The sequence below is a fragment of the Helianthus annuus genome, chromosome 11, assembly GCF_002127325.2.
Source record: "Helianthus annuus cultivar XRQ/B chromosome 11, HanXRQr2.0-SUNRISE, whole genome shotgun sequence".
NCBI lineage: Eukaryota > Viridiplantae > Streptophyta > Magnoliopsida > Asterales > Asteraceae > Helianthus > Helianthus annuus.
The window spans coordinates 70,904,045-70,908,996 of NC_035443.2; the positions used below are offsets into that span (position 1 = coordinate 70,904,045).

At 38.0% G+C, this 4,952-nt stretch overlaps 1 long non-coding RNA gene across 1 annotated transcript; it reads left to right on the forward strand.

Annotated features, from left to right (window-relative positions):
• Positions 1 to 2,807: 2,807 nt before the first annotated feature.
• On the forward strand, positions 2,808 to 3,691 carry LOC110892087. The gene is made up of 3 exons (XR_002565823.2): positions 2,808 to 2,938; positions 3,217 to 3,277; positions 3,606 to 3,691. It is a non-coding gene; the product is annotated as an uncharacterized LOC110892087 (long non-coding RNA).
• Positions 3,692 to 4,952: the final 1,261 nt, after the last annotated feature.

Here is a 4,952-nt window from a genome sequence, read left to right on the forward strand (position 1 = left end):
CACTCCTACGGACCTATATATAGACATTCTGGTTCGCTTATACGTACATGTATGTATAAGCAATCCTACATCGTGACACAAGAGTGGTTCTAGCAATGTACACATGAGCGATCCTGACCAAACTGACACATAAGCGGACCTAGCTGTGTACATATAAGCGATCCTATACAAAACTACTATTTCTAGGTATCCGTGCCATATTTGATATGTTCAACTTCAAGACTCGATGTAAGACGTAGTCATCAGACGTAAGTGCACCAACAATTGAAGTAGTTAAGAATTGGGAGGCACCAAGAAATCCCACAGAAATTCGACGTTTCCTAGGGCTAGCAGGGTATTATAGAAGGTTCATTCAAGATTTCTCTAAGATAGCGATGCCTCAAACGACACTGACTCAGAAAAATACCCCATTTGTCTGGGGCAGCCAACAAGAAGAAGCTTTTAATCTTTTGAAAACAAAGTTATCCAGTGCCCCAGTACTTGCATTACCCGAGGGTACCGAAGATTTTGTAGTATATTGTGATGCTTCTCATTATGGACTAGGGTGTGTGTTGATGCAAAGAGGCAAAGTTATCGCCTATGCATCTCGACAGTTAAAGATACATGAAAGAAATTACACCACCCATGATCTAGAACTCGGAGCAGTAGTATTTGCCCTCAAGATATGGAGGCATTACTTATATGGAACTAAGTGTGTGATCTACACTGATCACCAAAGCCTAAAGTATATATTTGAGCAAAAGATGTTGAACATGAGACAGAGGAGATGGATGGAGTTGTTGAATGACTATGATTGTGAAATTCGTTACCATCCAGGAAAAGCAAATGTAGTAGCAGATGCCCTTAGTCGGAAGGACAAAGTTAAACCTTTAAGAATACGTGCATCTAGAATTGAAGTGAAAATAGGTTTACTAGAACGAATTAAGGATGCACAGACACATGCCCTGAAAGTTGAGCCGATTAACAAAGAAAGGATGGTGGGAAAACAAGAACTACTTGTTAAAGGAGAAGATGGAATACTAAGACTCCACAATAGGATTTGGATACCTATTGTGGGAGGACTCAGGGATATGGTAATGGAAGAAGCACATAGATCAGAGTATACAATGCATCCTGGCAGTACGAAGATGTACAAGAATATTCGAGATATTGGTGGCCAGGGATGAAGCAATCAATCAATGAATATGTGGAAAAATGCATGACGTGTTCACAGGTCAAAACAGAACATCAGAAGCCTGCAGGATGTTTAATCCAACCCGAGATCCCGGAATGGAAATGGGAGATGATAACCATGGATTTCATTACTAAACTTCCACGAACTAAGAATGGTCACGATACTATTTGGGTTATAGTAGAACGTTTAGCTAAGTCTGCTCATTTCTTGCCAATACGAGAAGATTATAAAATGGATAAATTAGCAAGAATTTATGTCAAAGAAATTGTCACCCGTCATGGAGTACCTATCTCCATTATATCAGATAGAGATAGCCGTTTTACGTCCAGATTTTGGCAAAGCTTCTAAAAGGAATTGGGAACAAAAGTAAATTTAAGTACGTCTTATCACCCACAGACAGATGGCCAAAGTGAAAGAACCATACAAACACTGGAAGACATGCTTAGGGCATGTGTGATAGACTTTGGAGGAAACTGGGATGAGCATTTACCTCTAATAGAGTTTGTATACAATAACAGTTATCGCGCAAGCATCAAGGAGGCTCCGTTTGAAGCACTATATGGAAGGAAGTGTCGTACCCCAGTTTGTTGGACTGAGATTGGTAGAAATCCATTAGCTGGACCCGAAATTATTGAAGAAACTACCAATAAAATCATACAAATCCGAGAAAGAATGAAGACTGCTAGAGATAGACAGAAAATTTATGCCGACAGACGAAGAAGACCCTTAGAATTTCAAGTTGGCAACAAGGTATTACTTAAGGTCTCGCCTTGGAAAGGTATCATTCGTTTCAGGAAGAAAGGAAAACTAAGTCCGCGCTATATTGGACCATTTAAGATAATCGAAAGAGTTGGTCCTGTAGCATATAGGTTAAAATTGCCAACAGAATTACAAGGAATTCATGACACGTTTCACGTGTCAAATTTAAGAAAGTGTCTAGCGGACGAGTCACTTAAGATACCTTGGCAGGAGATCCAGATCAATGACAAGTTGAACTTCACAGAGCGCCCCATTCAGATCATAGATCAACGCATAAAGAAATTAAGAAACAGGGAGTTTCCTCTAGTATGAGTCAAATGGGATGCAAGGAGAGGACCTGAAGAGACATGGGAAAAAGAAGACGAGATGAAACAAAAATATCCACATCTCTTTGCTTAAATTTCGCGGACGAAATTTCTATAAGGTGGGGAGAGTTGTAACATCCTGTTTTGTGAACCAATAAAATTATATTTAAAATTTATAATTTATATATTGTTGAACGACTAAGTAACGAGTAAAATGGTTAGTTGAAATATTTAGTTGAAATATGAGACATCTGTACAAGCCCTGGCTATTATAAGAGACCGTTTAATATTAATAATTAAATATATTATTTTATTTACCTTACTCCATTTTTAATAAAACTTAGGTTAAAACGTAGATAAAAATATGCTTGTTCTAATGACATATTCGTCGTTTTATAAAACGTCATATTTTAAAAGTTATACAAGAAAAACGAGTGAAGCAGCTGAATTAATATAACTAAGCTAGCTAGCACGTCAAACTAGCTAGCAAGCACGTCCTTGAGGTGCCTGCTTGCTTCACATATATATAGAAGTTGAATTGTAGGATTTTAGATACACCAAAATTTTAACGGGAACGCTCTAGTATTGAGAATCCCGCGTATACGATACCCCGTTGGGTGTTGTTAGTAGTCGTTTTTGGAGCACGAGTAGGAGCAGGAGTAGGGAAACTCTACATCAACGTGCCGTAGATAGTCTTGAGGTATACTCTCGTTTAAGTTTATGTTTAGTTATTTATTATTTATTTTTAGTAGTTAATATTAGTTTTATTATTAGTAATAATATATTAGTGGTAGTAGTGTTAGTATTATTTTTAGGTACTAGGGTTATTGTCAGGGGCGGGTACTGGGTAGCCTAGCCTTAGTTAGGCATGGACTGATCAACCATGCTTAAACAAGGTAGGGTTAACCAATATCCAACCATGATAATGACTAGTTAGGTGTACCATTACCTAACTTAGGATTATGTAAATTGTGTCAGGACCTTGAGATAGTACCTGATCATACTAGCAATTGTATCAACGGTTAGCTACTAGCAAGAGGTGAGTTTTATGAATGCTTTTCAAATGTGAACATGCTTGTCCTAAACTGTAATAATATGGCATGACTTTTGTACGCATGTATATAACCTGAGCATGACATACACATGATATTTGTGGTCCCTTATACGTGCCGCTACGGCGGGATTTGTCAGTACTACACCTGTGTTGTAGTGGGCATTAACTGTATGGTTATGTAAGTTACGTGGTAACGTTGGGTTATGATAACATGAGCAGGTACAAGTCATGATTAAATAATGTGAATTGTAAATTGTGTATATTCATAGACTCGCCAGTGTAATATCTGACGTCTTTTAAGCATGTGTCACAGGAAATGATGGTTAGTCTTGGGCGGGTTGTTTATCTCGGATAGGCGTGACTAGTGAAATAAAGTATCTCAAACTTTCTTATCTGGTGGCAATTTTGCGTGATCAGCTAATAATAGTTTGACCAAACTTTGTACCTTTAAGTTTCCAACTTTTGTACATTACCGTTTGTATCAATAACGTAAGTGTTTACTGGTAAGTTGGTATCAATTGTGTATGGTGCATCCTTATCTGGGTGTGGTGTCACATGGATACCCAACGAGAGTTCTGGAAAAATGCAAAGCTTGAAGCTAAGGACAAAAAGCCCTTTGCTATTACTTCATCAATAAGGGGAATTCCGGTTACTATCACACCTCAAACCATTTCAGAGGTTTTTGAAATCAATGATGTTACAGGTAAAGATTCTTTCCCAAAGGTTGACTACCAAACGATTTCATTAAGAGAGGGTATGAGGACGAAATGAAAAAAGATACTTCGCAAAAGGGTAGTTTTCCACCTGCCATGAGATTTTTATTTCATACCCTCCTCATGTGTGTTTCAAATAAAACCACAGCTTTTAATGAGATTCCATTGAAAATCCAATACCTGGGCTATGCTATCATGGCTGTAGTTGATTTTAACTATTCCTAGGAGATTTTCAATGATATGGTAAAAAATGTCAATAAAAATCATTTTTATTATTTCCAAGATTTTTAAGCTTTTATCTACAAAAGAAATTTTCAAAAGATAATGCACATGCGCTTATCCAAGGAAATCCTTTTCAAATAAACAACCTAACTTTTGAAACATTCACAAGGCTGTCAAAACCTTCAAAAACACAAACAGAGGCACCTGAGCAGAATTTAGCAGCAACAACTGCTCCTCAGGCCCCTACTATTGAGCCCACTGGTCTTGGTGATCACAGTAGCACGACCACTGCTGTGAAACCCACATCAAAACCCAACAAAAAGACAACCAAGAAAAAAAATCCCAAAAGCCCCCTAAACCCACCAAAAAGGTAACTCTGGAAGATGAGATTCCAGAGATTATACCTGTGACAAGACAAAAGTCACCTGAAACCACTCAAAAGGATCAGGTTGTATCCATAGGGACACCACATTATGAAGCAATTGATTCACTTGAATCTATCTTCCACAGCCCTACTCCCGAGGCAAATTCTCTTTCTACCCCCATCCTCACTGCACAAATTCCACCACAAATTATACCTCTGTTGGATGCACTTGATATGGATAAGACACAAAGAGATGTCCAACTGCCTCCAGATGCTGATTTACAAGTGGATCTGAGAAAAGATCTCATAGAATTGATCATGAGTGAAAAATTTTACCCTGCCAAAGCTGAACAATTCCAAG